This window comes from Natator depressus, chromosome 1 (assembly GCF_965152275.1).
Source record: "Natator depressus isolate rNatDep1 chromosome 1, rNatDep2.hap1, whole genome shotgun sequence".
Taxonomy (NCBI): domain Eukaryota; kingdom Metazoa; phylum Chordata; order Testudines; family Cheloniidae; genus Natator; species Natator depressus.
The window spans coordinates 99,191,397-99,216,978 of record NC_134234.1 but is presented as its reverse complement, the minus strand read 5'-3'; the positions used below and the strand labels follow the sequence as shown (position 1 = coordinate 99,216,978).

Here is a 25,582-nt window from a genome sequence, read left to right as displayed (position 1 = left end):
ACAAAAGGTAGATCGTGCCAAACCAACCTGATCTCCTTCTTTGAGAAAGTAACAGATTTTTTTAGATAAAGGAAATGCAGTGGATCTAATTTACCTAGATTTCAGTAAGGCATTTGATACCATGCCACATGGGGAATTATTAGTTAAATTCGAAAAGATGGGGATCAATATGACAATTGAAAGGTGGATAAGGAATTGGTTAACAGTGAGACTACAGCGGGTCCTACTGAAAGGTGAACTGTCAGGCTGGAGGGAGGTTACCAGTGGAGTTCCTCAGGAATCAGTTTTGGGACCAATCTTATTTAATCTTTTTATTACTGACCTCAGCACAAGAAGTGGAAGTGTGCTAATAAAGTCTGCGGATCATACAAAGCTGGGAGGTATTGCCAATTTTGAGAAGGCCCGGGAAATCATACAGGAAGATTTGGATGACCTTGTAAACTGGAGTAATAGTAATAGGATGAAATTTAATAGTGAGAAGTGTAAGGTTATGCATTTAGGGATTTATAACTAAAATTCTTGTTATTAGCTGGGGACACATCAATTAGAGGTAACGGAGGAGGAGAAGGACCCTGGAGTATTGGTTGATCATAGGATGACTATGAGCCGCCAGTGTGATATCGCCGTGAAAAAAGCTAATGCGGTCTTGGGATGCATCAGGCTAGGTATTTCCAGTAGAGAGAAGGAGGTTTTAGTACCATTATACAAGGCACTGGTGAGACCTCACCTGGAATACTGTGTGCAGTTCTGGTCTCCTATGTTTAAGAAGGATGAATTCAACTGGAACAGGTACAGAGAAGGGCTACTAGGATGATCTGAGGAATGGAAAACCTGTCTTATGAAAGGAGACTCAAGGAGCTTGGCTTGTTTAAAAGAAGGCTGAGGGGAGATATGATTGCTCTCTATAAATATATCAGAGGGATAAATACTTAAGAGGGAGAGGAAGTACCAATGTGGACACAAGAACAAATGGATGTAAACTGGTCATTGGGAAGTTTAGACTTGAAATTAGACGAAGGTTTCTAACCATCAGAGGAGTTAAGTTTTGGAATAGCCTTCCAAGGGAAGCAATGGGGGCAAAAGACCTATCTGGCTTTAAGATTAAACTCGATAAGTTTATGGAGGAGATGGTATGATGGGATAACATGATTTTGGCAAATTAATTGATCTTTAAATATTCATGGTAAATAGGCCAAATGGCCTGTGATGGGATGTTAGATGGGGTGGGATCTGAGTTACTACAGAGAATTCTTTCCTGGGAATCTGGCTGGTGAATCTTGCCCACATGCTCAGGGTTTAGCTGATCGCCATATTTGGGGTCGGGAAGGAATTTTCCTCCAGGGCAGACTGGAAGAGGCCCTGGAGGTTTTTCGCCTTCCTCTGTAGCATGCGGCACGGGTCACTTACTGGAGGATTCTCTGCTCCTTGAAGTCTTTAAACCACGATTTGAGGACTTCAATAGCTCAGACATAGGTGAGAGGTTTTTCGCAGGAGTGGGTGGGTGAGATTCTGTGGCCTGCGTTGTGCAGGAGGTTGGACTAGATGATCATAATGGCTCCTTCTGACCTTAGTATCTATGAATCTATGAATGCAGTTCTTTGTGTTTAAAACTATCAGTACTACAGAACGTATGGACATTCTGACTTGGGGATGGGAGGTAGTCTTCTCTAATAAAGATGTGAAAGGTTTTAAAGATTCAAAGGAAACAAATGCAAGAGCACTATACGCTCTTATAGCTCCAGGTGCAATTATGTAACATATATTAGCACATCAAAGCCCATGGCAATGATACATATTTTAGATGATATTTTACATGCACTATAATTACTACTGTACATTTACAGTGCAATACCTCCCAGAAATACCAGACAGGATTGGGACACCACCACCACACCCGCAGATACAGGACTATGTGCATGCTTATATGTATTGCTGAACTGGGGCCCCATTTGGGCTTCTATTTTTTAAAATTTTGGCCTTAATCTCTCATCTGCAAAGCATACTGAACGACTTTATTAACGGATTTGCTTTCTTTTGTAAAGCTATAATTCACTGAAAATAGGTGGACAAAGAATATAATAAAATAGTGATGCAGTAAAACCTGGTGTAAAATATCTTTTGGACGGGCTAAAATGTGTTTGCACAAACTATGACTTGTAAACTATTAGTTATTCTCTATTCGCACTATCTGACTGGTCCTCTGAGTCACATGGGCATTGTTTTGGTTTCTCATTGGATTCTTTAACAATAGGGATTTCTTTTTCCTTGCTTGAAAATTGTCCATGAACATATGCAATTTTTCTACAAAACTGTATGAATAGAAAGCTTTTTGAGAAGGCCACAAAAGCATTTCCACTGTGATTTCCACTCTCCCAAATAGTCACACCACCTTGTTTTCATCAAACATTCTTGTTAAAAAGAAAACAAAAAAAAACTTCGCCCACCTAATGTTCACGAATACCTAGCAATGAACTGGCAGGTTTTATTCACAAAAATATTTAAGAACACCTTCTACTGTATTTCCTTGGCTCCAGTCATTAAATATATTTTGTCCTGAAATCTTTTAATAAATAGCTTTAATATAAACAATGCTGCACATCATAGACTTTAACCCGTGTATATTTTAAAGAGAATGAGAGAGTGCATCAACATTCTTTTCCAAAGCTTCTAATGTTCAGAAGAGCGTCAATATTTTTCTAGCATAACATCTGGAATAAAAACGCTTGGTAATCTGTTCAATTTCATATATAGCTACATATTGTTAAATTCATTTGCTTTTATATAACTATCACATCCGTCTGCACATGGCATATCCTCTCTACAAAGAGAAGTATTTCAGAATACAGATTTTCTAAATTAGCATTCTGTATACAGTCAAAGATGATTTCAAAATGGTAAAAATATCACTCCATCAGGAATACTTTTAGCTAATCTTATGGTAAAATTGGTTTTAGTACCAACCTAAACAAATTTCTCCACAAGAAAGCATTACATGCAATCTCGGAAAACAGCTCATCGCTCCCCACCCACCCACTTTTTTTTTTTTTTTTTTTTTATAAAGTGCCCCATATCTCAGCTGCCAACCACATTGCCACTGTATCCCAGTGTGTGTATATATATTTCCCTTTACACTGTGTGATCTGTGCAAGTCTTCAAATAAAGCCAGAACAAGCTGGTATCAAATCAGGCAGAAGGAAAGAAATGAGTCTCAGAGCAAATATTCACAGGGATCCAAATCACAATAATCTGATCCCAGGGAGCTATAAAGCCCATCGAGTCCTTTGTTTCTTTAGGACTCATTGCATAACAATCAGACTTTGCTTAGTTGTTAGGAGGGGGGAAAAGGAACCTGGTTGACACTGCATTGTTCACCCCCTATCTAATACACTGTATTTTCATATTAGGAGGAGGCCTGCGAAGAAATAGGAATTTGGTGAGGATGAATGTACAGGTAGCTACAAAAAAGGGGGGATTTAATGGGCTAACCTACCTGTGGTAACTTTTGTAGGTCGTATCTTTGCTTTTTCTTACTGCTCCATGCATTGCTAATCAGTGATCCACTGGAAACTTCAGAACCTACTGAAAAGCCTGGCAGGGTATTTGGCTTTCAATTCTTCTACTCTGTTTATTCCCAATACAAGTATATTCATCAGGCTTAGAAATAACTCTTGAACAAGGGCAGCCACTCAGCAATGAAATGTAAATTACTGACTTGCTAAAACCTAGACTTGCCACTGCTAATGAGCATATTAAAGGAAAACTACTCACTAGATTACTGCAACCTTTTTACTTAACCCTGTATGTACTGAAAGTCACAATTCAGCATCATTTAAAGGACCTATCTGCTAAACAGTAACAAAGCTGCTATCCAGCAGTCTTTTGCTACCAACTGATTCTGACCTAAAAGCGAAGAAAATTATTGGGCATTTCACACATTTATTTAATCAATCAGAAATGTGTACACAATGATACTAACCACACTGGCATCCTCATAAAATTTAATCAGATTAAAAGGTTATTTCAGAGTAGCAGCTATGTTAGTCTGTATTCGCAAAAAGAAAAGGAGGACTTGTGGCACCTTAGAGACTAACAAATCTATCTGAGCATAAGGTTATTGTCTCAGAAATGTAGCTGGTAAATTAAAAAAATTAAGTGTAAAATTTCAGATCCCTGAATACAACCCACTTTGCTGTCAGCAAATATTCACACCAAGGTAAGCATGAATTCCCCTCCATCATTTCACACAAACAGGTTTCCACCAACATAATGCACAATCGTTGTGACATTTCCCCTCCCTATTACAGTTTGACAAAAGTGAAATCCCCTAGGTTTAGGGGGAGAAGTACTTTTTTGGTCCTTTTATTAATACGGTGCTTGATGTTACTACTGTAGATAAAACCTGTCAAAACCTCCACAGCATACCCCATTTTCAAGGGTTTTATAATTCAGGTACACAACATTGTGAGGAACAACTATGGGTTACTTAGTTTTGGGGAAAAGGGGCCATGGAAAAAATCTGAAAAGAAGGATTTTTTTGTTATGTAACATTGGTTTCATTAATGAAGTATGTTTTTATTGCAAATGGATCTAAATGTTGGTCACAGACATATCTTATGAATAGAACATACAATATGGACACTATTTTTGAAATTTGAACACAAAATTAGGCACCTAAATCCACATTTACTCACCTTAATAAGTGGTCTGATTTTCAGAGGGGTTGAATGTGCTCCATGGAAAGCAGTGGCAGATATAGGTGCTGAGCACCTACAAAAAGCAGGTCCACTTATTCAGGTGCCTAATTTTGGGAACCCAACTTTTCAACTGTATTAATAGAAGGTATAGGAAGCATTTTAAACTCTCCAGAAGAGATCAGAATCAGATCTTCAAAATGGGCCAAGCACAACTTTTTGAGCGTGAGCAGACATTAAGTTTTGATCCTTAACTATCGGTTACTGCTCTGGCTCTATCAACAAAGGGCTTTCAATGATAAATATTGACAAATGACGTTACACCAATTACATACATATAGATTTTCACATACTATATATTACATATATTTATTTGAAATTAAGAATGCTTTTTTGATTTATCCTTTTCCATCTCGCAAACTGATATTGTTTATTATTCATTTGAATTGCAAAAGCCTAAAGGCCCCAAGCAGAGATAAGGGTCCCAACTGTGCTAGGCACTGTACATACATATAACAAGGAAATGGTGCCTGCCCTGAAAATTCTATAAACTATATCAAAATGAGCCCCTAACAGGTGAACAAATGATCAATGGCATTTGATACTTCCTGGTATATGTCATTTAATCCTGTGCTGTCTGCACTACAGATTCCATACTTGTTCTTGCCAGTGGAGTAACACCAGTGGAGGATTATAGGTGTGACTTTTCCCAGTGCAGATGCAACCTCAGTGTTTAGTGTAGATCTGCATGAAATTTTTTCCAATGAATAATAAATTCACCAGGAAATTAATTTTTCTGGGCACCAAAAATTTTCATGAATTTTGGCCAACTTCGGCAAATTGTTTCAGATTAAAAAGTAAAGAAATTTTTGGAAATCTCAACATTTTCTGAGTGAACCACCTCAAAAATGTGGTTTCCAATCAGTATTTCATTTCAAAACATTCTCTTCAACCTGAACAACATTTTTTTCATTTTCGTAAAGAAACATATCAGAGCCATAGCAACGCAAGGCTGGAAGGGATCTCAAGAGGTCATCTAGTCCATCCCCCTGTGCTGAGGCAGGACCAAGTACACCTAAACCCTCTCTGACAGGTGTTTGTATAACCTGTTCTTAAAACCCTCCAGTGACAGTATGACTGGACTGTGGAATTGCTATGCTCCCTTGACTCTCTAGCTTAGGGTACCTCTCACACATACTCTCCTCCACGTGCTGGAAAGATCCTTGCTGTGTGGGGTAAGGCAACTCCACAGTGTACGTGCTCGAGCAACTGTTTTTCACGTGAATTGTAAATCTCTTGTTTACAACTCCCCTTCTGGTGAATGGCCAGTGATGGTCGTTCAATACCTGGCTGGGTGTTGGTCGCTCCTTTGCTGCTACTGAAGAGCCAACCTGTGGGCATTTCCCAGACTCACAGCCTGTTTCAGTAACAAATATATAGAAAAATCTCAACTTCATATACAACATATGTTTTGTACAAAGCATGCCTTATGAGGGATCAGTTAGAAAGTTACAGTCTATTGAGCAACGATGCTCAATAGATTATAACTTTCTAACTGATACCTCATAAGGCATACTTTGTACAAAACATATCTGAATCATGTAACTGTGGTGAATATGGCTTCTGGGGTGCTATTTTGAGATTGTTGTTGTTCATCCTTCAAGTTCAAAAATGAACATGACATCACTGATTGGTTTGGTTTCTGTGAACTTATGAGTGGCTGATCAGGCCAATTTGAGCTTTGAACTGTCTGTTGCACTTGAGCAAGAGATGCCATTATGGGTTGCCTGATTAACAGCAGACATGCTGCTGTTGTGAAATTTACACTGTTGACACTTCTGCCTTAGCGGTTCTCTTCTGCTTATAGACTGTAGCTCCAGTATGGATGAGACTTCGCCAGGTAGAATGATCATGAGCAAAATCTTCCCATAGATCTCTGGGTCTATGTTGAGATAACCTGAAGAAGTCCTTGAAACCTTTATTCTGGTCTCCCTGAGAGAAACTTTCCATCCTTTAGCTCACCATGAAGATCTTTTTTGGCAGTCACTCATCTGACATTCTGGTGACATGGCCTGCCCATCCCATCTGTGAGTACGTCAACAGAGTACAAATGCTTGGAATACCTGCCCATATGAGAACCTCAGTATCTGGAACTTTGTCTTGCCATCTTATCCTCATCAGTTTCCTCACACAGCCCATGATTCAGCTTCATAACATGGCAAACTGTACACGCTCCAGGTAAACCACCCAGGTTTCACATGTATACATCAGAGTTGGCAACAGTTTTGTTTACTGACTAATGACTCTGTACTCCCATGTATTTGCACATAGTCTGCCAGAGGCCACACTTGCTTTGGCAATTCTAGCATTGGTTTAGTCATCAACGTGAACTGCATGTGACAGTGTACTGCCAAGGTACGTGAACTTGTCCACTACCTGGAGGGTTTGGCCATTTACTGTGGTAGCAGGCTCTACGTAAGGCTTTCCTGGTGAAGGCTGGGACATCACTTCTGTCTTTTTGATGTTGATTGTGAGACCAAAATTGTCACAAGCTGAAGAGAAATTGATATGCAGGGGGGCATGTCAGACTCAGATTTGGCATTCAGGGAAAAGTCACTTTGGCATACAGTCACTTCCTGTACCTTCATCTTTGCTTGTAGTCTCCTCAGATTGAAAAGCTTGCCTTCAGTCCAGTATCTGATGTCAATCCTATTGTCACAGTCACAAAAGGCATCTGTAAGTCTGGCAGAAAACGCCATACTGAAGAAAATTAGGGCCAACACACAGTGCTGCTTGACTCCAGTGGTGACTGGGAATGGTTCAGATGACTCATCCATAATATGAGTGAGCATGCCATCGTGTAACTATTGAACCATTGTAATGAATTTCTCTGGGCAACTGAATTTTGCCATGATCTGCCAAAGGCCCTCCCAACTGACTGTATCAAATGCTTTTGTCAGGTCAATGAAGGTCATATACAGGTTGGAGTTCTGTTCCTGGCATTTCTCCTGAAGTTGACGAGCTGCAAACAACATGTCTCAGGCAGGAGCCCTTGTTCAATGTGTTGCACAATACGATTCAGCAGAATTCTGGAGAGAATTTTGCCAGCTATTGACAACAAGGAGAGTCCCCAAAAGGTGTTGCAGGATTGTCTATTACCTTTCTGCTTGTACAAGTGGACAATGGATGCATCCTTGTACTCCTGGGGTATAGTTCCTTGAGTCCACATTGACTGATTTTTTCCAGTCAGTTTCAGAGCCCTAGGCAAGCCTCCGACCTTATAGACTTCTGCTGGTATAGCATGTGCTCCAGGTGCTTTTCCATTTGATGCCAAGTCAATCGCTTTCGCAGTTTCAGTCAGCATTGGGGGATCAGCAAGAGATCTGTTGATATCAATCTGAAGCAGCCGATCAATTGCCTCCTTGCTAATAGAAGACTGCTGATTGAGGATGTTGTTAAAGTGTGTTCTGCCCACCTTTGCAGTATCTTTTCTTTGTCAATGGGCAATGTGGTGCCATCTGCACTCAGTACTGGAGATGTTACTAATAACCATGGCCCACAGATTGTCTTCATCATAGAAGTTATTCAAAAAATTCCTGTCTGCATAGGAGTGAATCTCATCTGCCTTGTTGCTCAGAGAGATGCAAAACTCATGGCTAAGTCTGCATTGGACAGTCCTCTTAATGTTATTGAAGGCTGCCTTCTTAGATGTTGAGGTGCTGTCTCCTAAACAGGCCTTATGGAGACAAGGTTTCTCATTCAATAGTCTCCCTATGTCAGCAGTGTTTTTATCAAACCAACCTTGATGTTTACGTGTGATGGAACCAAAGGTATTGGATATAGCCAAGTACACAGAATCTCTAAAAGATGCCCAATTTTCCTTGATTCTATAAGAGTTCCCATAAATTGTTACAGGTTGGTTGCGCAGTTCTTCAACAAAAGCCTGTTTCAATTTGGACACATTAAGTTTTTGGGTGCTTTTTTTACCTTGTGGTCATCTACTAGGATGTATCCAGATAATCAGCTTGGAGACTATAAGCCTGTGATCAGTCCTGCATTCTGCACTTCTTGTAGCCTTTGTCACTCTAACATCCTGTTTGTCGTCTTCTCCTGATGATGACGTAGTCAGTGAGATGCCAGTGCTTGGAACACAGATGCATCCAAAAAGTCTTGTTATGGTTTGACAGGTGAAAGACTGTTTTGGTGATGAGGAGGTCATGTTCGGCACATTCAATCAGCAGGAGGAACCCGTTGCTGTTCCATTCCCAAGGCCTTTTTTCCAATGACACCAGGCCATGCCTGGTAATCTGTGCCAACTCTAGCACGGAAGTCACCAAAGATGATGAGCTTGTCTGCCTTCGGCATCTCTACAACAAGGGACCCCAAGTCCTCGTAAAAATGGTCCTTGATCACATTTGGGTTGGTCATGGTGCGTATATAGGTGCTGGTGATAGTTGCACATCTTTTCCCCAACAGTGGGAGTCTCATTAGCACGAGTGTATCTTTCACACCCTTTGGAAAATTCCTAAGTTTGCTAACTAACTGTGTTTTGATGGTAAACGCAACACCAGCTTCATGTCGCTCTTCATTACTACAGCCACTCCAGAAGAAGGTATAGCTAGCTCCTTTTTCAGTAAGTTTTCCTTCTTCAGCGAGACAAGTTTCACTCAGGGCCACTATTGGGATGTTACACCTGGCCAGTTCTCTACCAACTAGAGCTGTTCTTCTCTCTGATTTATCTGCTGTTGTGCAGTCCATTAACGTGTGCACATTTCAAGCACTGATGGTGAGTGGTGTCACCTCTGTCTTTTTTGGTACAATGCATCACAGACAGTGATTCCACAATCTCCCTCGGAAGCTTATTCCAGAGCTTCACTATACTTATTGTCAGAAATTTTTTTTTAATATCTATCCTAAATGTACCTTGTGGCAAAGTAAGCAAATTGAATTAAAACCGAAACAAAGTGAACCAAATTTTTTTTTCCCGGCTTTTTCTACTTGGCCACCAAATTTAAAAAAAAAAAAAAAAAAAAAAAAAAGTTATCTGTTCAGCTCTAGTCTAATGCTAACTAGCAGCATATTGATACTAAATCCCCCAATGGGCAAAGGGGACTGGAATTGTTTATTCTGTCCCCTGGCAAACTATAATCATGAAGATAGGGCAATGTTATATACCAGTGGAGCAGTTCTGAAACCATCTTAACACTTCTCCCTCCCTCTCCCCAAAAAAGGCAGTGGAGTAAACTGTATTTTTGTGGCCCTCACACACGATATTTCTTTAGGCTCTGGAGATTCCTCCTCTGACTGCAGCAGCAACGAAGTAGATACCATACCTACACTGGTGTTTTTACCTATCTGATTTTTCTTAGTGTGAATAGGCCCTACAAGAGAATGGTTAAATGAAGCAGATGTAAGGAGGAAGTCATACAATTAAGACTATCAATAGCCCCATGCTATAAAGGGACATCCCATATTTAAAAAAATATATATATACACTATATTTGTTTGGAAAACCTTTTATCCCATATTTCTAGGGCCCTGTGAAACAATTGCAGGAAGGTGGAAGCAGGCACGAGCTCATAGCACACAACAATGGCATGTTGGAGCAGCAGTTCATGATGGGGAGGGACATCAGCAGCCAGTTTTATGCTTCACAAATGACCTTCCTAATACCCCTGCCAGGTGATTTAGACATCAGTCTGGCAGTCCAGGACCAGGATTCCAATCACTAAGAAGTTTGGATTGCTGACATAAAAGAGATGGCCCACTGTTGTAAAAGATACAGACTTAAACCTCGTATTAAAAAGACAGTTTCCAGTCACTTCCATCTATACCAGTGGTTCTCAAACTAGGGCCGCCGCTCGTTCAGGAAAAGCCCCTGGCGGACTGGGCCGGTTTGTTTACCTGTCGCATCCGCAGGTTCGGCCAATCGCGGCGCTGAATGGCCACGGTTCGCCGCTCCAGGCCAATGGGGGCTGCAGAAAGGGCGGCCAGCACATCCCTCGGCCCACACCGCTTCCAGTGGGACCCGCAATCAGCCAAACCTGCCCGGCCCGCCAGGGGCTTTCCCTGAACAAGCGGCAGCCCTAGTTTGAGAACCACTGATCTATACCACACCAAACAGCTTAACATCTTCCTGAATGGAAACACGCTGGACCACAACCTAAAGCCTGTGTATCTAGATGTTACACTGTACCACACCTTGACTTTCAATGAACATCTTATCAAGGCCTCGCTGAAGACCAGAAATAACCTGTAACATGATTAGTCTACAATGCAAAGTGTACCTGTCACAAATATTCAGGCAGCTACTTAGAGTTAATTAAGATGATGAAATTGGTGAAGCACACAGAAACTTTGAACTTTAGTTAATACAGACAAATATAACTGAAATCATACTGAAAATCAACATACATAAGTTTAAGAATAAGGTAAGTACAGTAAAATCATTTCCTGTATTGTCCAGACTTATAATTTTACACCGTGCATACCTACAACCTTATGGAGAACCATTAGAAACAAAGGTGGAAGGAACAGTCAGTGGAGCACATCAGAGAGTTGGTCCTGATTCATTTACACTGACTTTGGGTCCTTTTATTAAACCATTCAGATACATAGCCATATGTGTCTCCTTCTGTGACGATAAGAAACCTTGGATCATGTCCATCTGTGGCATTCCAGGTGACTATACTTAGACTTCTGACCACTGACATAAGCCATTTGGGTCAATTAATTTCTTAATAAATGATATAGCATCAATATGGTTATTTCTATAGTTAGCATATTGCACAAACCCCAAACTTCCCTCCTACTTAGAGATAATTTGTGTAAGTTTGTGGTGTACCTTTTCTTCTGTGGTCACCTCGTCAGAAAATGCATTGCTAAACTATCAGACGATAGTTTGATAGTTTCCCTGTGTTACTCTGTAGCAGAGTATCACTACCTGGTATGGCTCCATTCTTTCCACATGGGGCTAGTAGACATTCAGCTAAATGAAACTGTGCGTCTAACCATAGGTACCATGAGACTGACTGTAATAGAGTCCTTGGTAGGTTGGGTGGTCTAGTGGTTACTGCACACCCCCCAATAATGGGGCAGTGGTAGGGGAGCCTGGACCTGCCCACTTCACCGGGCTCGGACCCAGGGCTCTAGGAGCCTCAACAGCCCAAGGCGGCCCTTTTGAGTTACCCTCCCTAGAACACTTCCCACTACTGCTTTCCTCCCTCAGTTTCTGGTACCAGATAAGAAAGAGAAACGAAACTATCAGTCCCAACTAGTCTTAGCATATAGTCCTATTCCCTCAGGGAGGCTTCTCCAACACTTTTGTCAGGAACCTTCCAGGTAGGTTTGTCTTCATCCCCAGTCTCCCCCCTTCTGAGCTGGGTTGCTCCTTTTTTCAACCCTGCCTCCAATTGGAGTATGCTCTGCAGGGCAGAAGGGGTGGGGCCACTTGGGCCCAGTTCTGTTCTTTAATCCCTTCTGTCCCAGTGTGGGGTTTGTATACCCATCACACTAACCAGTCTGCCCTGGCTGCAAATCGTGTCCAACTACAGCTCTCCTAACTTCAGGTGAAAAGTCTCCTAAGGTGCAAGACATGCCATAGAATCTCCTCCTTAAGGTGCAAGACATGCCACCTCTACCTCTGTTTAAAGATATGTTTAATCCACTGAGCCGTCATCTCAACTCAAGACGCCCAATTTGGACAAGTCTCCTAAGCAATCTCAATATTTCCTCCAGTTGGCATATTAGGTGACAAGAATAAGCTTCAAATATAGCCATGCCTATCACATGACAGATCCAACAACCCAACCCACTGGTTTTGACCTTCTGTGCCACATTTGGGTAAAGCTCAGATCACCTCAGATGCGGAGTGATCAGATGTATGGCTGACTATAAGTGAGGCCTTTGTAATTCCCCCCTTTGTTGCTGTGATCAGTTAGAAGGTGTAGGCCACATACTCGTAGGCTGCACCTCTCAGCAAGGCCTGTCTAGTTACCTCATGGAGTTTCATAATGCCCTTCCTTCAGTGACGTGAAAAAAAAATGGCGAATCGTGGCCACTGGGAGCTACAAGGGGCTGTGCCTGCAGACAGTCAATGTTAGCAAAATGTCTCGCAGCCCACAATCAAATTACCCTGATGGGCCACAGGTTGCCCACCACTGATCTATGTAGATGCAGTAGCAATTAGACAAATCTATCCATCTAGGAGCTTTAGTCATTCACTTCCGAAAATTTCTGCCATCAAGACGTACTGTATTAAGTTTGTAGCTCAGTGTTGACAGCTATGTGCAGAGGTAACAGTAGATCAAATTCTTTATAATGTGCCATTCTTTCAAAAAATAAGCCTTCTGACACTTTAACCAGAAACAGCATGCTAAAAGTTTTCACAAAAACTGTTTACTAATAAACATCTATTGCAGAAAGCATGAATGTTATTTTATTCAGCTTTATTTTGCCAGTTCTTGAAGATTAATGGTTAGAAAGCAACTGTAGCACATAAGAGAGACTAAGTAAATGTCCAAAACAGTCACATAATGGGATAAGAGTTTGGGGCACACAAAAAGAATATTTTCCACGTAGTAAGTTAGCAGATCATAAACACCATACTTCAATACAGTGTTTAAATAACTTTGTAGATAACATCCAGTCCTATAACTAAACCGTGATAAGAAAAGGAGTACTTGTGGCACCTTAGAGACTAACCAATTTATTTGAGCATAAGCTTTCATGAGAAACATCTAATTACTTCTGCCCACATGCACATTTCAGAAAGCAAGCACGTACACCTTAAGCTGCATTTGGTGTTCTAAGAGATGGACTCTGCAGAAAACCCACCTACTGTTATAGTGTGTAAGTTCTCCTCTGCCCTAAACAAAAACAAAAATATCAAGTATCTATTAATTATAAGCAGGCACTGCCTTTGTTGAATTTTAAGTTGAAATTCCATCTGCCTCTGCGTGTAATGAATTAATCCACATGGCAACAGGAGCTCTTATTTCAAAGGCATATGATCTGTTTTAAACTGTAAAGAAATGGAAATATCTTTGTAATATAAATTTCAGGCCCAATCCTATTACACTGAAGTCAATGAGAATTTTGCCTTTGACTTAAATGGTTTATGAGAAGGAGCAGGCCCATAATCACAGTTTCAAAGTTACCGTACAAAAACGTATATCAATTATGCCAGAACACTACAAGTTAACAAGTGTATTAGATAGAGAATGGACAGATGGAGAGCTTATTGTAAGCAAGGCAAGCTTGTTTGTGTCATCCCAATCAATAATTGAAAAGTGAGCCAGCCAATGTGAGCAGTAATAGTATTACCAGTATCAAACAAGGAAATTTTCTGGTGATTTGTTTGCAAAATCCACACACACACACACACGTAAACCACAAGATGCAATTTTCCAAGTAATTAGAAAAAAAAATCTTGATTTTATACTATAAACCAAATATGGCTTGAAGAGGGCAGGGAAGAAGGAAAACAACATTTCAGAAGCAACTGAAAGGCTTATGGAAAGCCTAGAGGGGGAGAAAACAAAAACAAAACTATTGTGGTTACACAGCATGTCAAAAAATAATGAATTTTACAAATCAGAATTCCACAAATCCACTCGTCTACAGTACCACACACCTCATTAAATGTGCCAAAACTGCTGTTGAAAAGCATCTCATGGGAAGAATTACATGACCCATATTAAAGAAAGACATTTTTCCTATCCCATACATACAGTTAAATCATTTAAAAAGTCAGGCTGCCCCATGATACATAGTGACAAATGATCCTAAACTAATGTATCGTTTCTACTTAATCAAGAGGTTCCACAGGAATCGCACAGGTTGAAGAATTTGGCTGACACCACATTTCAAGAGAATATGGAGTTTAAAAACAAGGATATATTTTGTAAATAAAAGGTAAATGAAATATATTTAGATTCTGTCACATAAGAGGAGAAAAGTGTCCTGTATGCACAAGGTCAACAAGAAAACCAAACATACAAAGCACAGGGTCACAGCAAATATTATCAAGTTATATATACAGAAGACAAAGGTGTGCATTTTCTTCACAAACCATGCCATTCTTTCCAACTATACAGATTATCTATTTAATAGACCGAGTTTTCCAGACAGCCTCTACAAAACATACCTGAAAATGTTGAAGTTCGATGTATTAATACATGAAAAAAAGTATTTGCAAGTGCTAGTCAAAGTAACGGTGTACCCAACCTACTTGCAGAAACGTGGGATTTTGGAAGATATCATACAAAATGTATAAACGGCATTCATTACTATTTACCCTAGTCAATCTTTAAAGCACTGAACCCTGATATTGTACCAGTATTTGCCAATGTATTGTAATCTCCTCCAGAGAAAGACTAATACCATTTTTCTACTCTACTATTAGGACTTTTTAAGCAGATAGTTAATGAAAACAACTGTTACTTCCTAAAACTTGTAAAAATGGGTGACTGAAATATGCTCCACAGAGTACAGAACAATGTGAATATGTTTAAATTATGTTACCAAAAAGAGCGTATGTTTTAAAATGATACTGTCAGGTTAAAAGTATTTTGAAAATGGATTTCCCTAGGCTATTTATCAATACCACCTTAACTAAAAGTTTTACAATTCTAATTTACTTTTGACTACTTATTTAAAAGCAAACACTGTTTACTTTTTGTATTTCATTCCTATGGAAAAAAAAGACTAGTAAGTTTCACTTTCTGGATCTCATGCACTGGCACAGCACTGCAACGTCTGAGTTGCAAATACTGCAGGTGAATGTTTAAACTCAAACAAAACACTATTTTCTTTTTCCCCCCCATTTATTCTGTAAGTTAAACACATAACCTCATAAAAAATTAGTTTTGTACATACTGAGGGGCAAGGGGAAGAATTACAAAATCTAAATCTTGAGCCTAAACCACCTGACACTATCCCTTTAAATAAACAGTAGAGAAAATAAAAAGTTTGTTCTCATTTTAAGGTTCGCTGTCAGTATTTTGACCAGAGCTATTCATGTGTCAGAGAGCAGGTTTACCACGCTACCTTTTTTGTTCAGCATGTTTATGAAGGTAGCCCAAACACATGGCTTATTACATCCAAATAAGCCTAATGAGGTATATTCAATACTTCCTCTTCCAGAGGGTGGTTTGGGGACCTGCTAAATCTGAACAGGACTGTCTGCTCTGTTTCATCACTAATCAGGGGATGGGCTTCACGAGGGATCCAATCCTAATGAACACCGAACACCCTTATCTACTACTGATCTCTATGGCAGTCCAAGGCATTCAGCACCTCATAAGATCAGGGCCTAGGAGAAGAACTTATGTGAATACCTCCTGTCTTCCTTGCCATTTGAAGAATGGGCTTGCTCAGAAAGGAGTCTGCAGGGGCTGGTGCCAGAGGCTCTTTTTCAAACAATGGGCTCCCCAAATGTGAATGGCACAAATATCTGCCTATTCCACATACTTTTATCATTGTCATACTAGGGCTGTCGATTAATCATAGTTAACTTACATGATTAACTCAAAAAAGTTAATCGCGATTAATCACAGTTTTAATCACACTGCTAAACAATAGAATACCAATTGAGATTTATTAAATATTTTTGGATGTTCTACATTTTCAAATACATTGATTTCAATTACAACACAGAATACAAGGTGTACATTGTTACTTTTACAGTGCGAATATTTGGAATAAAAAATAATATAAAATGAGCAAACAAAAGAAACGGTATTTTTCAATTCACCTCATATAAGTAGGGTAGTGCAGTCTCTTTATCGTGAAAGTGCAACTTACAAGTGTAGTTTTTTTGTTTGTTACATAATTGTACTCAAAAACAAAGCAATGTAAAACTTTAGAGCCTACAAGTCCACTCAGTCCTACTTCTCCTTCACCCAAACAAGTTTGTTTACATTTACGGGAGATACTGCTGTCCACTTCTTATTTACACTGTCACTTGAAAGTGAGAATAGGTGTTCACGTGGCACTTTTGTAGCAGGCATTGCAAGGTATTTATGTGCCAGATATGCTAAACATTCATATGCCCCTTCATGCTTCAGCCACCATTCCAGAGGACATGCTTCCATGCTGATGATGATTATTTAAAAAAAAAAAAAAGATGCGTTAATGATATTTGTGACTGAACTCCGTGTAGGGGACTTGTATGTCTCCTGCTCTGTGTGACCCACATTCTACCATATATTTCATATTATAGCAGTCTCAGATGATAACCTAGCACATGTTGTTCATTTCAAGAACACTCACTACGGATTTGACAAAACACAAAGAAGGTACCAACGTGAGATTTCTAAAGATAGCTACAGCACTCAATCCAAGGTTTAAGAATGTGAAGTGCCTTCCAAAATCTGAGAGGGACAAGGTGTGGAGCACGCTTGCAGAAGTTTTAAAAGAGCAACACTCTGATGCAGAAACTACAGAACCCGAACGACCCAAATAAAAAACCAAACTTCTGCTGGTGGCATCTGACTCAGAGGATAAAAATGAACACGTGTTGGTCCACACTGCTTTGGATCATTGTTGAGCAGAACCCGTCATCAGCATGGACACATGTCTGGAATGGTGGTTGAAGCATAAAGGGACATATGGCTCTTTAGCGCATTTGGCACGTTAAAATATCTTGCGACACCAGCTACAACAGTGCCATGTGAATGCCTGTTCTCACTTTCAGGTGACGTTGTAAACAAGAAGCGGGCAGCATTATCTCCCACAAATGTAAACAAACTAGACTGGCTGAACAAGAAGTAGGACTGAGCAGACTTGTAGGCTCTAAAGTTTTACATTGTTTTATTTGTGAGTGCAGTTATTTTTTGTACATATTCTACATTTTTAAGATCAAATTTCATAACAAAGATTGCACTACAGTACTTGTATTAGGTGAACTGAAAAATACTATTTCTTTTGTTTTTTAAGTGCAAATATTTGTAAGTATTTGTAAATCAAAAATAAATATAAAATGAGTGCTGTACACTTTGTATTCTGTGTTGTAATTGAAATCAATATATTTGAAAGTGTAGAAAACATCAAAAAATATTTAAATAAAATGGTATTCTATTGTTGTTTAACAGTATGATTAATGGCGATTAATTTTTTAAAAATCGCTGGACAGCCCTAGTTCATACCCAACATTTCCCAAAATAGAACTAATTTCAACCCATTATATTTCAAGCTTAAATAGCGTATTTTGAAGAACAACTAAAGGAAGATAAGGGTCAAAGCAAATAAGCGGTTGTCAGTTTTCCTTCCTTTCATTTTTACGCTTTGAGAAAAATCTGCATACAGTGTCTCGCTAGGACTGTGCCAGCATAATAGCATCCTCGTCGCCACATATCACAAATTTGTCAAGACTGAGTCAAAACAAGACAGAGTCCTTCAAGCAAAATTAAATCCCCCTACTTATTTACACAGTGCCATTAAGTGTACATGACGTGCTGTAAACACAAAGGGAAGTCTCTACTCCCTACCACCAAAGCTTACACTTTAAAGGTGAGAATTCTGCAGTTAGCTCTGTGGAGACATGGGTCCACCTGCACTGAGTTCATTGTAGGCACAGGCTTCAGATTCTTATTACACAGAATGCCACACAAAGAATTAGAGTAGTTTGAGGTAATAGGAAAAACAAGACTTATATTAGTTATTTCCATACATATCTTGTTTCTTCAGTTATTTTGCTAAGGGTTTTTTTTTTTTTTAATTTAGTTCCACCAAGAATCTCAATATAGCCTTCAAAGGTTAAAAAAATAGCACTGTCTGCTTTGTTCTTTTCTTAGCCATGTTGTACAGTAATTACTAGAAGAGCACTAAAGAAACAAAAAAAAAAGTTTTTAATGAAAATGTCAAAGTACTGCAAAAGTGAAGATCTGTATCTCACCATCAGAATGGAACCAAGATCTTCATCCATGTCTACTACTGTAGATTACATACCAAAAAGTCCTGTTAAAACCATATTATTTAGGTTGCAAAGTCAAGCACTCAAAAATTAAGAAAATGCTAAATTTAAGGTTGCATGTGCAATCTTATTTCTTCCCTTTGGTGTATATATTCCCATACACTGAATGGAACAGTATTCCTGTGGAAAAAAATAGTATAGCATTTCCTAATTTTCAAGCATTTAACTTTGTAATCTAAATAATGTTCTTTTAACAGATTTTTGATAGTGATTTTCTAGTTTTGTTTAGTTTAATTAAAAAGGTAAAAACAGACACCATTATGTGCAACACACACTACCCCATCATGCATCATCATCACGGTTTGAACCCTGAACCTCAAACTTGTGCCACTTGAGCTTCAGGACTAACAAACAAGTATTAGCTTGTAACAGGAGAAGGCTGGTAATCCCGGAAAGGGAATGGATGAGCTGCTGGAGCCAGGTGCTGAGTCTAGAGGGTGGTTGAAGCAGCCCAGCCCGTCACCTGTTCTCTCCCCCATCCACCAGGAGCTGGGGAAACTCCTGCCTCGTGTGGTGCCCCCAGAGAGGAATGGGCCACTGGGACAACATGCAAGGTGTAAAGGGATGCTCCAAGTATGGGCCTGCCCCAACTCTCTCCACCTGCACTGCTATAGCTGATCTGGTAACTCCCAGGCATTCCTAGTGCAGTGTATAGGATGGTGGTGGCGGTGGTGCTATTGTGTGGTCCTGGCTCATTAGACTGTTTTTGATCAGTTATTACTTTGGCATGCTGCCAAAATTTTCCTGACAAATGTCAGCAAGGAAAGAGAAATGGCTATTTTTAAAAAATTAATAACTGATCCATGGGTCAAGAAGAAATCTCTCTAGCCACAGAGCATTCCCCTGGCCAAATTTCAAAGGCTTGTTGCAAACAATGCAGATGTTACAGCTTCTCAAAAAGATCAGAAGAACACTTTCCATTTTATACTGGAAGTGTTACGCGACCTAAACATCGGGGGTCACAACCACTCCTCCTACAACACAGAGACAGATTTCAAGGGCATAAATAGTTGTTGGGCACCTAACTCATTTACCTTTACTGAAATTAGACTCCTAGCTGTCATTTGTGCCTTTGAAAATCTTTTCCATGACATACAGTAAAACATACTCAAAATCTACTTTTATTAGGAAATGAAATTTGACAACTCCATCTTTAGATTTCTGTCAATACAGGATGTTATTCAATTATTCCACCAGCAAAACTCAAGTTGATTACTTGTAGTTTATGCTTATAATTGCATTTACAAGTAATGACTTATTTGTGCATTGAATTAAGTAGCCTCAGTTAATAAATCATTCTCTCCACATAAGGCATTAACAGAGTTATAGGCTGGAAATCTCAAACCTGTGGAACAACATTAGAATGTAAAATAGGGTTCTCAGGTACCCAACACATTTGCTTGATGATGTACATTTTATCAGTTTATTAAAATAGAATTTAAGTATCCAGTGCACGTCAAACTTCAGTGTTATTTACCTCACTGGTTTATTTAAAATTACAAGATCATAAAACATTTAAAAAAAAAAGTCTTAATATCTGAGACATTGACCTTAAATTTGGATTATGAAATCCACAATAGAGCCTCACTTCAATACAGAAAAAAAAAAATGGTCCACTACATTTCTAAGTCATCAGAGGAAAATGGAATGGATAAACCTAGAGAGGTGACTGAGTGGACTCTTAGAAACGGGCTTTGATAGGATCCTTTCAAACACCACCTCAGATTTTCAGGTGCAAGTAAATTTCACTTTTCAAAAGATACTTTGTCAAAACTCACAGGATTTTTTTAAAATCCCAACTGTGCATATGCTCTTGCATTTCATTTATTTGCTAAAGGGAATAAGAAAAACCAAGTGGGGAAAAAAGGGAAAATAATTTGGCAAACAGATTATTTGATCAGTGTGTTAAAATCATTGCAGATTACTTTCCTTTAGTAGAACTGTTTGTCGCTGTGTGTTTTTCCATGAATCATTTCAGCAATAATGACCAAGACGACATGCTTTTGTTCAAATCACACACAATAGGATTACATGCAAACTGACCTTCCATGTGTTAAAGACAAAGCTCTGCTTTCAGCTCGTTATTGCTCTTATAGACAGAACAGTGACTTTATAATGTTTAGTCTATTTCCTTTTTACCTTTGTGGAACTGTGTGGAATAGCTTCTGATGTATATGGCTGCATCAGGGCATAAATGTATTTTATCATTACTTTAAAGTATGAAGAGCAACCAATGAGAGCAAAAAAAAAAGAAAAACCCCAAAATAAAAAAACCCAACCCATGCTACTGTGTATTAATTAGGGCTGCCAAGCGACTAAAAAGAGTAATCGTGATTAATCGTGAGATTAAAAAAATTAATCACGATTTATTGCGGTTTTAATCACACTGTTAAACAATAGAGTACCATTTAAATATTTTTGATGTTTTCTCTTTTCAAATATATTGATTTTAGTTACAATACAGAATACAAAGTGTACACTGTTCACTATATATTTTATTACAAATATCTGCACTTCAAAAAACAAAAAATAGTATTTCAATTCACCTCGTACAACTACTGTTATGCAAGCTCTTTATTATGAAAGTTGAACTTACAAAGGTAGAATTTGTTTCTCTTTTAATATAACTCACTCAAAAATAAAATAATGTAAAACTTTAGAGCCTGCAAATCCACTCAGTCCTTGTCGCGGATATGGAAAAATTTTACCTCAGGATTTTAGCATTCAGTAGGAGAGTGAATTGTACAAGAGGCTTTTTTTCCCCTGCTGCAGCTGGGTTAGCCTTTATTATGTATGCGTCTCCAGAGGAGTCTTGGATTATTGAAGGGATAAGATTTTTTTTAATCTCAGAAAGTCAGTATTCTGGAGATGGGAGGGGTGTTGTGCAGGAGAAAGGTGAATTCTTGATGCTGCTCCTGTTGAGCTGGGTTTCTGAGCTCACCAGGTGCACCTCCTGTCCAAAGAGGAAGGCAGTTTCATCTTAGAAATCTGCATTCAGTGTTCAGGGAGCATTAGCAAGCAATGACTTGTGCAGGAGGAGAGTCCAGGAGGACAGGGGTGACTATGAGGATGGGCAGGAATAATTGGGTGGGGGAAGAGGTGAAGCAAGCCATGTCTGGTGCAGGACAAGGAAGGAGGTGTCTTGCAGCTGCTAGAAGAGTGGTTTCTGGTACTGGGCTCACCAGGCTCACCTCCTTTTACTGAGCTAGGTGGGCTCCCTTCAGTTGAGTGAGTCCTTGTTTGCAAGGGAGGGTGGATTTTACCTCAGGGACTCAGCATGTGGCAGGGGAGGAGAGGCTGGTGCAGGGAGGCTGAGCTCGCCAGGCCCCTGTTCTCCATGGGGGACCCCCCCTCCACCCGGAGCGAGGAGCTGTACGGGGGCAATGGGGCATGGTGGAGCAGGATCCCTATATCTCTACTGGAGCCAGGATGGGAGCCACTTCCTTTTCTCTCCTCTTCCCACCCTCTGGAGGCATATTGGGTTACTACACCTGTTCTGACACTGTTAGGTCCCTCTGCAGCTAATGCCTCCCTCCCCGCCCAGAGACATATGATTAACACCATTAAAAAAATTAAATGTGTTCATTTTGTTTTCAGTTAATCGCAGGCATTAACTGCGATTAATTGACAGCCCTAGCATTAATTCATGACAGTTGTGATAGATCGGAATGAAGAGAAATGTATGAGCCTTCAGTTTCCCGCCTAAATATATGGATGAGAAATACCAATAATGCTCAGTAAGAAAGACAACGAATCATTACATTAAGTAGTTCTCTGAGAGCATGATTCTGCACCCAATGGGAGCAGGATTGGGCCTTAAATCCAACTTTTATGTAGAGCATTTTTAAAAAGTAAACATTAATTTAAAGCATTATAAATTGTATTCTGGTTTTATATAGCAGAGTGAGCAAATTTGTGAAAAACAATTTTAAAAATATTTTAAATGTATCGCACCAGCCAGATCTGAATACGCTTCTAGACATTTTATCTCACAGATACAAATGAGAATTGGCAGATATTCTGAGGGGGAGGGAAATCCCCTTTGTTTCGTTCTACTTAGTTCTGCCCAAAGAATGTTCCAGATTGTCACCCAGAGTGTAATCCACACCACCAAATAACCACCAGATTACTAGGAAACGTGCCCAGTTTGGGATAATGACTATCAAATTTCAAAGTTTGACAGCAAAATATACAACAGAATAGTTATACAACATGAGCAAATACTTTTGTTTCTTTTTATATTTTTAAGGAAACTGCTAACTAAAACTAGCTATCATACTAGAGTAATCCAGTGGGAACAGAATTCACTTACAGTTAAAAACAAAATGACTAAAAGGAGTCATTTTGAGCTCTGGCCAACATACTGTTCTTAACACAGTCAGAGCAATTAGAATAGAAAAACTGCTAGCTGTACAAAGTTAAAACTTAAGATGTTTTACCAGATCTGGGGGGCAAACCAGGAAGGTACCAAGTAGCCACAACTCCTTCCAACTTTAGTTTATATAAAACAAGAAGGATGTGGAAAAATTGGAAAGAGTCCAGCGGAGGGCAACAAAAATGATTAGGGGACTAGAACACATGACTTATCAGGAGAGGTTGAGGGAACTGGGGATGTTTAGTCTACGGAAGAGAAGAATGAGGGGGGATTTGATAGCTGCTTTCAACTACCTGAAAGAGGGTTCCAAAGAGGATGGCTCTAGACTGTTCTCAGTGGTAGCTGATGACAGAACAAGGAGTAATGGTCTCAAGTTGCAGTGCGGGAGATTTAGGTTGGATATTAGGAAAAACTTTTTCACTAGGAGGGCGGTGAAACACTGGAATGCGTTACCTAGGGAGGCGGTGGAATCTCCTTCCTTAGAAGTTTTTAAGGTCAGGCTTGACAGAGCCCTGGCTGGGATGATTTAATTGGGGATCGGTCCTGCTTTGAGCAGGGGGTTGGACTAGATGACCTCCTGAGGTCCCTTCCAACCCTGATATTCTATGATTCTATGATCTCAGCAACTTTCAGGATGCATTTAGCATCATGCAGAATCTGGGCTCTTGTTTATTTGTCTGCTTTTTGCAGCATGGTGATTAAAAATAGCAAGGGTTCTGTATTCCACTTATAACTAAAGTTTTCTTACTGGGGGGATGGCATCCATTAAAGCTGGATACCCAGGGCAACTAAGCCCCGCCCTTCCCCTCCCCCACCTTACAGCTGGAATCCTGAACAAAATGAGCACAGACCAGGTAAGACAAGGGAAACCAAGGACTATTTACCAATATCCTCTGTAATGTCACAACGCTTTTCTCCATTCTTGTATTTTCCTTACACTCATGCTTCAAACATGAATAATAGGGTACAAATACTCTTAGTTACTTATTTCAAAATGGTAACAAATATTCCTTACTACTTAAAATATGTGAGCTTTAAACAAGTCACACTTTTCAATTAAAACGTAATCAAGTTACATGGTTGGAGATGTGATGGTTCTCAGGGTACCCAGGACTGAGAGTCGCCTTGTTACTTCCTGCCTCCAGCAAGAGGGAGTCTTGCCTGTGATAGCTGGGGTTACCTAACACCACCAGCTTGTGAGCCTCTCAAGCACTTTCCGCTGGGCTATGCCAGCCTGCTTTTGCCTTGCAGATTAACAATAGGTGCACCCCACTCCCCAAAGTCCCTTGAAGTGTTCTCCTGTGATATGCAGCCCCTTGAGACTGGCTACTCTCAGAAATTCCCAAACCTCGACTCCCAAAGGAACATGGTACCCCTGTTTACCAGTTTTACCTGAGGTTACCACTCCTGTATAATGCACAGCACTTATCAGCAGTTACAATACAAAAGTAGGTTTATTTACAAAAGAACAAACTCCACTAAAAACGAGAGAGTGAAGGAAAGAAATGGTTAAAATACGAAACAAAATCATAAAATGTGAACTAGGGCTTACATTTATTAATAGTTATCTTTCCTATCTAATAAAATAGGTTCTCTCTCCAAAGGTTCAGTCTGTTGCAAAGTTGGCTGGTTTCTCAGGAACCAGGATCCAATTTTTCCATGAAAAACCTCCGCTCAACAAGATGTCTCCTCAGCGAATGGATGCAGTGTCCTTCTCCCCGGATATACTGCAGCGGTCTTTTGTCTTTATTCCTAAGCAGGGAAATCCCCTGACTGTTATAATGTTCCCTTTTCACGTCCAAATGGTTTTAATGTATATATTTTCCATTGATTTTTCTGTTTTGTATTGCTCAATTGTCTACCATTGCAACATTACATAAACAGCTAGGCAGAGAGGAGCGTCAACTCCCTCTTGCTTGAATTGGCCAGCAAAGAGACACATGATTCCCGATAACTCACTTTCCCAAGACCTTACGGCATAGTTTTAAGTATAGTTACATTATTCCTGACATATTACATGTACATGCGTCCAATAATGATTATGAGTGGTGTATTAGGGGTAGTGAATTTGTCAAGTCTGAGACAGGAATTGCTTGTAAAGAACAGTGAAGCTTTTGCCCATTGGCTCTAATGACTCTCTGGGTCCAAGGAGACAAGAACAATTTTCTACTGAAAGTTGAGAAGCAGACTATAGTAAAACTAAATGACCAGATCCTACACCACTAGAAACAATGTGGGATTTACCATTGTCTTCAGTGGATGCAGAATCAAGCTCCTCATCATGAATTTGGCTCTTTCATTCTAGGCCCAATCATAAAAACTCTTATGCAACTGAATAGTCCCAATAAAAGTATTGGCAGAACTAAGTCCTTGGTTCAATCACTAAAATAAATTTAATAAATTCAGGCAACTTTTGTATTATAAAAACATAGTTAATTACATGTGAAAATGTATACTTTTCAGTAATATTATAAAATTCAAATTTATAGTGGGAAAATCCTTTCAACATCCTCACCATCCACTTCTCAGAACACAAAAATC

General features: G+C 39.6%; 1 protein-coding gene across 2 annotated transcripts in view; it reads right to left on the bottom strand.

Annotated features, from left to right (window-relative positions):
* Positions 1 to 25,582, bottom strand: part of PCCA (propionyl-CoA carboxylase subunit alpha) — a 388,477-nt gene that overhangs the window by 311,773 nt on the left and 51,122 nt on the right. The window lies entirely within an intron of this gene.